Source organism: Xiphophorus maculatus, chromosome 20 (assembly GCF_002775205.1).
Source record: "Xiphophorus maculatus strain JP 163 A chromosome 20, X_maculatus-5.0-male, whole genome shotgun sequence".
In the NCBI taxonomy this organism is placed as follows: Eukaryota; Metazoa; Chordata; class Actinopteri; order Cyprinodontiformes; family Poeciliidae; genus Xiphophorus; species Xiphophorus maculatus.
The window spans coordinates 5,356,091-5,368,820 of NC_036462.1; the positions used below are offsets into that span (position 1 = coordinate 5,356,091).

At 46.8% G+C, this 12,730-nt stretch overlaps 1 protein-coding gene across 1 annotated transcript in view; it reads left to right on the top strand.

Annotated features, from left to right (window-relative positions):
* The first annotated feature begins 11,157 nt into the window (after positions 1-11,157).
* Positions 11,158-12,730, top strand: part of dag1 (dystroglycan 1) — a 32,443-nt gene continuing 30,870 nt past the window's right edge. The window contains exon 1 of the mRNA XM_023324899.1: positions 11,158-12,250. The gene's annotated coding sequence lies outside the window, so the exon portion shown is untranslated. The remainder of the gene's footprint in view (positions 12,251-12,730) is intronic.

The window sequence follows — 12,730 nt, forward strand, 5'->3', positions numbered from 1 at the left end:
ACAGCTTCATTTAGGGAATGATTCAGCCGTGTTTTCATCCAGTGTTCATTGATTTTTAACTCTGCACGGAATCACAACACACCTTCTTCACTCAGACAAACGCAGCATGAAAAACAAGCAGAGGGCCATGGATTCATGTACCTTGTTAAAGCCATTATTGCACAGTTAACCTTGTTTGCGCTGAGTAAAGATGAATGCTTGGTTTTGCTGAAAAATTGGGTGTGTTCATGCGTCAAAGATGGAGGCTAGAAATGGCGAAATGAATGCCTGTGTGAGTAAATGGATGAATGGATAAATGTGCTTTCTTCTCTCTGTAAATGGAGGTTGTGAAGCAGAAAGTGATGTGAGAGCAGATGAGGCTCTAAAGCCGATCGTCTTCCATCCAGGTTCCTCCTGAAATGTTTACGCATCAATTTCAAGCTCTGTTTAAACCCACAGCTTTTATTCAGCTGCGTGTGTGAATGAAAAGAATCTTTAAAGATGGGCAAATGTGTAAACAGTGAACTCTGGCAAAACAAGCATCATCATAATTAACACCTGCAGCCATCAGGGACTCAGGAGTCCTCACCAGAGACGGACGACTCATCCTCATTATCCTCCTCAGAGCATCACACATCAGTTCTTTCATTTGTTTTACTTTACTGTGAAATTTTAAATCCGCATTGCAGAAGGAATTATTCCTTTAAAACTTCACTCTTTAAGAGTCTGGTTTGAAGATTTTACTCAGTAGAAAATCTTCCTGACTTTGGCAGCAGATCTTTTTTAAAGCGGCGGCTCGGATCCTTCAGGGTTCCGGTTGGGTCTGCAGGGCTGCTGTTGGATCACAGTAGAACCGTCCAGCCGACCACCTTTATGTCCACAGTAACTCACCATGGAGCCTTCAATGAACCCCAGATGAGGCTCAGATGAAATATTTCTCACTTTTGCTTTGATATTTTTCTGACTTTTGTTGATATTTTCTTAGTTTTTTGCAGTGGAAAGTTTCCGAGTTTCCATCTGCTGCAGCTCTGAGATGCTAAATGAGAGAAAAGTCAGCAGGTAAACCTGGAGGAAGAGTTCAGGTGAACCACAGGCGTCAGCGTCCTTCAACGTTTAGATGTGCCTCTGATGCAACACACCTGAATCAAATAACCGGGTCATTAGCAGGACTCTGGAGAACTTGTCCTGCTGATGGAGAAGGTTGAGGGACGTGTGGAGTTTGACAGCTCTAAAGTAATCAGGAGGTCGTTAGGGCCCGGCATGGTCGGTCCGGAGTCAAACTGCTTTCAGATGTTCATTTTTTTATCAGACCCACTGAGCCGGGCTCCAGTAGAGGTCATGGTGTTCGGTCATAGTGTGGTAAACATCCATCATGGTGGAGCGGAGCGACTATCACCACTTCACAAGTTTGTAGGAGGAAATGATTAACGAGACGTAATGTCTTACGTTTATCTTCCATGTTATCAGAACAAAGTTCTACAAGTGGAGTAGTTGGGAATGTTTTCCACATAAATAAACACACAATCCCGACCAATCAGACTGCGTTTCTTTATGCAGAGGGGGTGAAATGTTTACCGGGGGGGTTGACCGAAACAGGCGGACGACATGAGGCTGAGAACAAAATGACAAGATTTTTGTTGTTGTACAACGGCGACAATGAGAACCGATGTCGTTACTTCAGCCTTGCAGAGCCTTTTATGGTCGTCAGTCTCCTGTTTTTCCATTAGCGCCACCTGCTGACTTGACCTCTGACCTTAGAGCCTCCACAGACGTTTGTCTCCACCCAGCCTGCTCTCTCTACAATCACAGCATCATCAGCGTACATCGTAATCCTGTCAGAACTCAACTACTGCAAACAAGACGCAGTTTAGATCTGATGCTCTTGGTGTTATGGTAGAGGTCAGGGGTCAACTGAACTGGTGGAATCTGTTCAGTTGGAATCTTTTCAGCTCAACCTGTGAAAACTCTTCATGTTGCCATGACTACGGTACAGGCCAAAGGAAACGGTCCTTACTTCCTGTCTGGTTTCTGAGTCTGAACCAGACAGGAAGCTGCTGACGAGCTGCTTCCTGTCAGTGTGGTGACGAGCTGCAGCGTGCTGCAGTGTGCTGCAGCGTGCTGCAGCTTGTCCACTGAAATGACTGATGTTGAGCAACAGGAAACTGATCTACTCTGCAGCTGTTTTGTTTGGGACCAAACAAAGAAACATCCACCCACTGAACATACCTCCGTTGTAGAGCGGTTTACGTAAAGGTAGAGGCATCTGCAGGGCGCTGTGTACACACGGTTTCCACATCCGGCTCCAGGTTGGGCAGGTTGGGTCATGAAGACGCTGCAGCAGCTCCTGTTTACTCCTCATGGCAGGAATGGATCATTTACCCTCCCCCCTCCTGACTCTGGAAAGTCCCGATGGAAGTGAGATGATGGAGCACTGAACATACTCTCAGTGATGCTTCTCCACGTTCTATTCTGTGGTGCATTAAATTGAACGGTTTCAGTTATTAAAATGCTGTTCTTGCTGCTGATGTGTTTAATGCAAACACTATTTGCATTAATGCAGCGAGACAGCAGCGACTTGTTATTCAGCCTCCGCGTCGCCGGAGCTGCTCCAGAGATTTGTTCCTCACAGGAAGACTTTCCGCTGTTAGACACACTGACAACATCTGACTGAATGCTTTAATATTCAGCGTTAATCGCAGGTATTTATTAAAACTGGACTGAGTTCAGCGCGGGATAAAATCTAACCAGTCCCTGTGCTGTCACTGGTTATTCTTATCTAAGGGCAGCAGTAGCAGCGCTTTGTGCCTGCAGGAGCGTTTTAGAACAGACTTTATTATTGTCTGTCTCCATGGTATCTGGGTCACCAGTTATTAGTTTGTACATGAAGGCCCAGCTTTACGCTGCAGCTGAGTCTGCTGTCCCACACTCGTTTTACTCCCTCTAATCTTCACATGCCTGATTCAGAACGCATGCGAGATAAAGACGAAGCATTTCCGCTTCCCCCACAGTAAAAACGGCCCTAAAAAGACTAAACAGACAAAACCAATGGAAATGGGAAAGACAAGGGAACATGCCACTAAAATAAGGCAGCCAGGTGTGGGAACTTTTTTTACTTATTTCTCCAGCTGAGGAGAAACTGCTGGATTTCCTCTGAAAGCCAAACTAAGATTAACAGAAATAGATGGATGGATCTTCATTACTGGTTCCAGTTTTATACCTTAGCTAGCATTTTATTTAGCACGCAGCAACAAAACCACTAAAAACTTCTGAAAAGAATTGTTACTTGGAGCCAGTGAGGTTTAATGTCTGATAAAAACTGAGGCTAATGTCTGTGGAAAGCCTAAAGCAGGGGCGTCAAACTCCAGTCCTCCAGGGCCGCTGTCCTGAAACGTTTAGATGAGCTTCTGCTGCACCTGAATAGAATAATTAGGTCATTGAGGTTCTGGAGAACTGATCTACACAAGGAGGAGGTGATTAAACCATTTCATTCCAGTGTTTTGTACCTGTGGTACATCTAAAACCTGCAGGACAGCGACTGGAGGACTGGAGTTTGACACCTGTGGTCTAAAGGTAACAGTGGAGGGAACAGAAGTGGCCTGATGTTGCTAAAATGAGATTTCCTGCCTGTTGTGACCTCTGCTGGGTGTTTGGACGAATGCTTCCCCAGGGGACTGGAAACCGTTTAATGGTTCCCTGGGGAATTTCTGAACATGGTCTTTAGTGTTTTCATAATGATGCTGAGGTCATAATTAGTGGTGGGATTAAAGTATTTTATACAGTTAAATACTGTATAAAATACTGTGTGATCAGACGCATTAATGTCACAAAATAAACATTTTTAATTCAAAACCTGCTAAACATTGAATAAATGGATATGAGTTCAAGAACAATATTTATTGTTGTCAATCTGTTATTCAACCATCAGATTGTTTGTTCATTCTTTGAACAAATCCTTTAGAAATGTGGATGCTAACATTAGCGTTAGCTCTACATGTTTAGCATTAAAGTGCTATTTTAGGCTTGAAAGCTTCGCTGATATGCTAACTCCATTTAGCACAACCTGAACACAACAATCATTTTTGCCAGCGTCCAATCAGATCGTTCAGAAGCCAGAACCCAGTGGGCCGAGAGAAGCGGCTTCGTCGACCATCGCTGCTGTTAGCTGATGTCGCTGTGCGTCAGATTTATTGGCGTAACAGAAACGGCTAAATATAAAGGTTCCAGCTGAAACCACTGTAAAAAATAAATACAATTAATTATGTTAAACTTTTTAATGTGTTAAAATCTATTTAATTAATTCATTGAAATTAACACAGTAAAGTCTCGGGCCATTAGTGGTAACACAAAATATTTATAAAAAGTAAATGGTAAAATGTAAATATTTGTATTTATTAAAATGTGTTTTATGGATACAGATGGAAGGTGTCATTAGAAGAACTGTTTATCAGCTGAGATGGTTTATGACTGCAGGATCTGCAGCCTCTAACACTTCATGAGCTGTTAGTCTGACACATTTATACAATCAAACGTTTGCTGTCTCCGTCTTCGTCTCTACTTTACACTTTAAAACTTCAACCTGCATGAAGCAGTTGGTTTATTTCAGACATGAAGCTGCAGTGACTTTAGCTACTGGCTGTGTTTTCTGGAGTCATAAATAATGTCTCTCCTCAGTTTGAACCTGAAGTATGAAACAGGCTGTTTTATTCCCTGTTTACCATCAGAATCAGAGCAGGAAGGTTAACCTGGAGGCATGAGGGGAGGGACGGTACCACCAGAACCGCACCTCATTACCTACATCCCTTAGAGACGCACGACGGGTCCAGATCTGTCATGTCGCCGTGTCGGGTTGTTTTCCCACAGAACCGTCTGTCTGACTGAACAATGTGAGCCCTGAGGGAAGCAGACCTGCTGTGTTTCACATTCCTTCAGCCAGGGGGCAGTAAGGGGGGCAGCGGGGCAGTCAGGGAGGGGCAGATTGGACCCTGATCTCCAGCATCCATGACATGACTTCACATGTCGCTCAGCAGAACGCAGAATACTTTAGTGACCCGGCCATGTGGCCTGAAGGCAGAGACATGAGAAACCTGCTGCAGTTGGATGGTGTGTGTGTGTGTAAGAAAGAAAGTACATATAGGAAGCAATTAGGTTGTAAACGAAGCCATGAAGAAGAGAGCAGCTCTGTAATTAGGTCAGGGATCCTGGAGCCTCCTGGTTGTTGATGATTCAACAGGTGCTGCAGAAGGTCTGATCACCGTGTGAAGGAATCCTCCTGCTCACCTCGCTGCGGCGCGCTGCAGCAACTCTATCTACGCTAATGTTTGTTTCTGTTCAGAGGGGTCTCAGCGGGAAGAAACCAGGCTGTTATTAAATTCAATCTCAGAACAACATGTAGAAGCAGCGCACACCATCAGCCATTTAGCAACAACACCATGCCTACAGGCCTCACTTAGCAGGTCAAAGGTCCACAGGACTGAGATTAGCAGAGCAGCATAAAGGACGAGACTTCTGGGACAATGTCCTCTGGACAGATGAGACCAGAGTGGAGACGTTGGACCAAGATGGACAGAACCAGACATGGCTAATCAAACATGGTGGATTGTTTGTAATTTGGTCACAAACCTGCAGGAGCAGAAGAACGTTTTGAAAGACGAGTGGACCAACATTTGACCAACGTTTAGATACGTCTTTGCTGCACCTGAGGAGGTCATTAATCATTTTGATACTGGTGTGTTGGAACAATCTGAAAGTGTTTCCCTCCTGATGGTCCATCGACCTGGTACCACTGCAACCAGAACTCCATCATCTGCTCCACCTCCAGCTGCTGTGGTTCTCTGAGTCAAACCAACCTGTTCCCCTCCTGACCTGTGGGGGCGCTGCACCAAGAGCCACTGAATGAAACGACACAAAAACCTCTGAAGACACTGAGAGCAACTTCCTTCTTCACCAGATGGAAACAAGATGGAGGCGTCAGATTTTAGCGGTTGGAGGATTTCTCTTTAGTCCTTGGCTAAAGACCAGGAGCCATTTCTGCTGCTAGCGCTAGGCTAACATGTTGGCTTTGGCTGTATTTACCCAGAATGCCCTGCGCTGTAGTCTACTTCCTGCTTTTGGAGCGGCCTCTGGTCCGCTTGGCGTTCACATTCAAACCAACCAGAGTTCACTTCAGCTGAATCCAGACCGAGGTTTGGAGGACCAGAGGTCAGAGGTCAATTAGCGTTCACACAAAATTAACCCTGAAGATTCACTAGCTAACTGGAAAGCTCTACACAATAATAACATAACTAATAATAATGTTATAAATCTTTAAACTATCTTCCAAATGACGTTATATAGGACTGTAGTAACAAACAACAACATGCTGAAACTGAAAGAGTCAAAATGATGAAGGACTCTTTGTCTTGGTTATCACTGTGGGGTTTTAGGATTTATTATTTCACATTTTAATCATGTTTGTTCTCCCAACCTTCCGTCAGAGGGAAACGAAGCTCTGACATCTGGAGATTAATGTCTGCTTCATCAAGCGCTGCTGATCTCCGGGTCTTTGAATCCCTAATCAGACCCCTGTCGCTTTCAGGAGACCACATCCAGATCCCTGATCGTGTTTACAACATAATCCTCTAACTGGATGCTGTCCTCGTGTCCCAGTGGCCTTTTCATGCCTCAGCAGCACAAACGCAGCATCCAGTTCCCAGCAAACACAGGAAGCTCAGCAGCAAGCAGAGGCTGGAGGAGGGCTGGATAGTTTATATCCGTTAAAGGGAAAGATGAAGAAGTTTGTGTCTTTATGTTCTTTAAAATCCCCTTTGTGGATTTTATTCCTGTTTTCTCCGTTTCTTCCTCATTAACATCACGTTGTGCTGCTTGGTCTCATTATGGTTCTAATATTTTATCATATTTTGAGTTTGTTTAGTGAATTTGAAAGCTGAGTTCTCTGGAGGCTCTGGATGGACGGATGAATGGAAGGTTGGATGGATGAATGGATGGATGAACAGAAGAGTCAGAGGTCACCAGACTGTGTCGGACCTGGTCAGTGTCTGTTCTGGTGAAAAGAGCGAGGGGTCGGGGTTCAGACGCTGTTATTTCAGAACGCGCGCCGAAGCCCTGAGGCTCCTGAACATCTGAACATCAGTTATCTCCTGCCACAGGCTGAACACTCATCTCTGACAGAAGTGCCCCCTGTCGCCTTCCCCGCTCTGCATCTCAACTTCCCGCTCATATCTCTGCCTCCTACTGGCTCTAAAACGCTCTTATCTCCACCTTAATTCCCCATATTTCACTTTAAAGAGCCGCTGTGTGTCTTGATAATCCTCACAGCTCTGTAATTTAGTCGGGACGCTCTGCTCCTGGTCAAAGTCGCAGCCAGTCACTCCATCTCCTGTCCAGCAGGAAATGATGAGTCTATGTTTTATTTGCTCCAGTTACATGAGTTTGTTCACATCAAGGAAGTCGCCGTCTTCAGGTACTGAGAAGATTTCAGGAGAAACAAGCAGCAGCTTCTCTGCTGGACCCATTCTTCCACTCTGACAGGAACGGACCAGATTGGGCTCAACTGGTTCCTTCGTCACACCAGTGATGGCGCAGAGCCGCCCAGAACAGCCCACTGGGCCGGGTTACTGTCCGACATGACCTCTGACCTCAAACAGACACACCCTGTGACCCAAGCAAAACCGTTAGTTTGACATCGGCTGGCCTTCCCTTTATGTTCTGCTGACATAAGAATCTGGTTTATTCAGAAAAAATTTTGTTAATTTCTTATATTTTCACCATGTTATTTATATTTCCACTGTTTCAAAGAAAATATTTAGCTCCAAACGCTAAGTTAGCAGGCTAGCTGTTTAGCTCCAAACTAAATATCTAGCTCTGAGCTACACGTTTAGCTTAGAGCTAAATATATAGTTTAACAAAATAATTATCTAAACACATTCAGGCTACACATTTAGGTTACATAATAAATATTTACATGAAGGTACATGTTTAGCTCAGATTTAACTTAAATATTTAGCTAGCTAAGAGCTAAATATTTAGTTTTGGGCTAAATCGTTAGCTAGCTGAGTACCAGGAGCTGTGAGTTGGTCTCAGTGAGACTTGGTGGAGATTTTATAAACATTAAACATGATAAACACAAATGAACAGATTCAATGAGACTTTATATGATTTTTAAGAACTGAAGATGGAGATGACAAGCTGTAAAGGTCATCGGGGTCAACAGGGTGTGAGATCAACAGAAATGAACAATTCAGGCTCAGAAAACATGATGTGTGTGTGTGTTTCTTTGCCCCATTTATTTCTGCCACAGCTGAGATGAAACATTAATGAGGAGGACGACACCCTAACCCACATTCTGTACCCTCCTCTGGCAGGAAACACACACACACACACACACACACACCCTTACGCTCAGATGGCTGATGTCACACAGATATTTCTGTCGGAGCTCAGAGAGAGGGGCTTTGCCGCCGGTTCCGGTCCGTCAGATGGCGTGCTGCGTTGTGTTGGATTGATGGAGTTCAGAGTGAAGTTTTTCCATCACGCTCATCAGAAAACCCGACGCGCTCTGAATGCCTGCCGTTCGATAATCAATTTACCTGCTGTCTAAAGGTGTGAGCAGCTCCAGAGTTTGTTCCTAACAGCTGCTGCTCTCCGTTTACCAGCTTATGACACGTTTGCAGGCGCAGGCCGTCTCCCAGGCCGCGCCGCGCCGCGGGTAATTAAAGCATAATAAGGCCGCATTAGCAGCACGTTCTCAACAATGAGGGGAGTCCTGATTGGGGGAGGGGTTGCCGCTTTGCATTAGACACGGTCGCCTGGACGAGGCTCGCCTGGTGCATTCCCTGCATCGGTGCAGAGACTCTGGGAGATTCTCCCTCCGCTCTGTGTGTTTGTCTGCAGCTGTTAGTTTAATGCAACACTGACTTCAGTCCCTGCTGGCTCTCTGCTGCCTGCTCCTGTCAGGGCAACTTTATCTGCAACAAACCGCTTTAAGTTTTCAGTCAAACTTACACAAACTGCATTTATTCACACTCTCACACTAATGTTTAGTTAGCAGGCTGAACCTCAGCGCCGTGTTTTATGTGGTCACTATGAGACCCCAGCAGCGATCTAACTGGAGACCCGAGTTCTGGTTCTGCTGCTGAACAAACTGAGAGACCCTGAAGCTTCAGCTCTTCATGGCTTCATTAAAATAAAATGACAGCAGGCTTCATCCATCTGAACATGTCTGGGATCATTATCCTGCTGCAACAACCAGCTGCGTCCAGTTCTGACCCGAACTGCAGCTCAGGTGGAAGGAAATCCATCAGCAACCCAGGAAACCAAAGAGATCAAACTGTAAAGCATGGTGGTGGTGGCAGCATGCTGTGGGGGCTGTTTGGCTGCCAGTGAATGGGAACTACCTCCAGGATGTCTGGATGCTCCTATGAAAAAGTTGATGAAATGCGACATGATGGTTCAGACTGCAGACGCTTTGGGAAATACCGAATACGTGTTGGATGCAGTTCCACATCAGGAAGTGGCTTAGATTTAATTTTTTGGAGATATCTGAATTGTTTGGTGGAGTTCAGGTAGCTGAATGTTAGATCATCTTTCCTTTCTGGAAAAACTGAGATGTTGTGTATGCAAACTAAATCTGTTGCTGCTGTTTCATTCCGGTTCAGCTGGAGCTGAGGTGCCGGCAGGACGTTTTAAACCCGGCTGTTTCCCTCCTCTGGCTTCAGACGGATCTCTTCATGTTTTATTGAACGGTCCCAGAATCTCCGACGGTTTCATGGAGAATTTCTTCCAGCGCTGTTTGCTTGATGTGAGAAATGAAAGCTGAATTCAATGAAACAGTTCCTCCTCTTCTCTCTGGTGATGATCCCATTATTCCAATTATCCAGACGTCAGCCGACGACGCGATGCGGATACAGAGATACCATCAGAACCAGAACCGTCCTCATCACTCCAGAGATTAACTGGAATTAAGCCGTTTCTGTTGGAATCAAAAGTTCTGCTCCAGACCTCTGACTTCCTCAGACACTTTCTGAAAAGTCTTGGTCGGGTGACATTTACCCAGGGAATGGAGAAAATGACTCGGAGCGCTTCGTTGGGAATCTATTAAAGAATTCCGGACCTTGTCGACCTTCCCTTCACGACACATCCATCAGCCGCATTTCTGCTGCTGAAGCTCACGCTCTGCCTGCAGACGTTTGCAACAATGCTCCGGTTTACAGTCCATTTCTAATCAAGAGAGCGGGAGAGGAGGATGGAACCAGAACCTGTGGAGGATAACGCTCCAAGCAGACTCCCAACATGGAGTCTGGAGTTTCTCCCTGAAACCCTCAGCAGTCAGCAGCATGTTGACTGATTCTCTGGTTTTATGAATTTTGCGTAGAAATCTTGCAGCTTAGCGAACAGATTCCTGAACTGACCCGGATGAACGGATCCAGATGAACGGATCATGATGATGTGGGATGCTTCGCCACCGGAGTCTGAGCTGATGGGAAGAGGACTTGTTCCTCCAGTTGTTCCTGAGATAAAAACTGCATGTCAGCAGGTTCCCGGTGACCTTTAACCTGTTAAATACTGACATGTGAAGAAAGCACAGCCTTCAAAGTTCATCATCTTTTAATGTACAAAGAATGAACCAAAATCCAGAATCACTGAGTGAAAACGTTCAACATGATCCATCAGAGGGAGTTCAGCGACAGAGAAGCTTTTAGACCAGAACTCCATCATCTGCTCCACCTCCAGCTGCTGTGGTTCTGAGTCAAACCAACCTGTTCCCCTCCTGGCCTGTGGGGGCGCTGCACCAAGAACCACTGAAGGAAACCACACAAAAACCTCTGAAGACGCTGAGAGCAACTTCCTTTTTCACCAGATGGAAACAAGATGGAGGCGTCAGATTTTAGCGGTTGGAGGATTTCTGTTTAGTCTTTGGCTGAAGACCAGGAGCCATTTCTGCTGCTAATGCTAGGCTAGCATGTTAGCTTTGGCTGTGTTTACCCAGAATGCCCTGCATTGTAGTCCACTTCCTGCTTTTGGAGCGGTCTCTGGTCCGCTTGACGTTCACATTCAAACTGAACCAGAGCGAGGTTTGGAGGACCAGAGTATTACGCATTCAAAAGCAGGAAGTGGATTACAGCGCAGGGCATTCTGGGTAACCAAAACAGGCATGCTAGTCTAGCGCTAGCAGCAGAAATGGTTTGTAGTCTTTTACCAAAGACAAAATAGAAACGACTCAGACGTTCTGAGAAGAACCGGACCGGGTCAAACGTCTCCTGTTGCTTCCCAGATCAGACAGGTTTTCTCCTTCAGTCCTTCCTAACAGTCTGGCCGGTTTAAACGATGGATCTGTTCTTTGACCCGATGTCATATTTAACATGTCGATCCTTTGAGGTGGGATTCAGCTCCACCTGATGATGATGACGGCGTTTATGGAGAAACCCAGGCTGCTCTCTGCAGAGCTGCTGAATGGGAACTTTGTGGCAGAGTGAGGTTATGGTTCAGTGTTTTAAAAACTGCTGCTGAAGCAGATGATAGAAGCTGATTTTATGAATTCATTAGCAGAGGTTTTATATCCAATTAAGCTTTATTTGAAGCGCTGCTAAAATGTAGAGAGGCATAAAGTATGAAACTGCTGCGGGTCTGAAGATGAGGCAGTGGGAGGAGCTAAAAAGTTCTGGCAATTTCTCACAAAAACCCGATTTCTAACCGGGATGTCGGAACCAGGCGGGTTCTGCTGGAGGGAAGCGGTTCGGTACCGTCCAGAGGAGAACCAGAACACATTCAGTGGGTGAAGAGGAGGAGGCAGCAGCCTGTGGGAGGAGTCATTGAGAAAATGCTGGGCTCTGCCCTCCTCCATCCGCTCCTCCTCCTCCTCTTCCTCCTCCTCCGGGTGGAAAGCAGCGGACATTTGCGTGGAGCTCCGCCGGGGATCGAGACTCTGGCTGCCGTGGAGGCTGCTGAGCTCCGACATCGGCTGTCCTTCAGCTGGTTTCAGGAAAAACGCCGTTTTTCATGAGATTCCGGAACATTTAGCTGATCCCCTCTCTCTGGTTCCGGAGGAAGATTCTGCTGCTTTGTTCGCGTTCTGGTCCCGGTGCTGGTTCGGAGACCTCTGGATTGATTGAGGAGCGCTGCTGCTGCTAACTTTGGAGCAGCAGCCTGTCAGGAGGAGGAGGAGGAACCGAGGAGATCTGACACCGAGCACAGAGCCATATCTGTCCGCCGGAGCCGCACACGGAGCGCCGCCACCGCGGGGGACAGGAGGGCTTATCCGGGGAGGAATTTCACGGTCAGTCTCCCTTCCTTCCTTCCTTCCTTCCTTCCTCGCCTCCTTGTTTTCCCCCTTCTTTTTCTCAGCTGTTCTTCCTCCGCTGTCTGCGGGCAGCAGCGGCGGCTCCCGGAGCTGCTGCAGCCGCCAGACGGAGCCCGGAGTGCGGGCAGAGCGCCTGCTGAGCCCCGCGGCTCCGTGGATCCTCGCTCCGGCTTCGGTAGAGGTTTTTTGGTTTTGGAGGGGCTCTTGTCCGTGACATTATCCGGGCGGTCACGCGCTTCCACGCCGAACAGGTGCGTGATAGATGCGGGACGGACAGCGCCGCCCGGGCCTCTCGGGCTGTGTTTTCCGGGGTTATTTTGGGCTCCTGAAGGCAGCAGACCCGGAGCTCCCGCAGCCTGCGGGGCTCGGTGACCTCACTGGTCCTCGCTCCATTCTCTGTCGGTCACGAACCCGGCGCGAGCGCTAACGGGCCGGTAAAGGGGGCGCGTGCGCGCA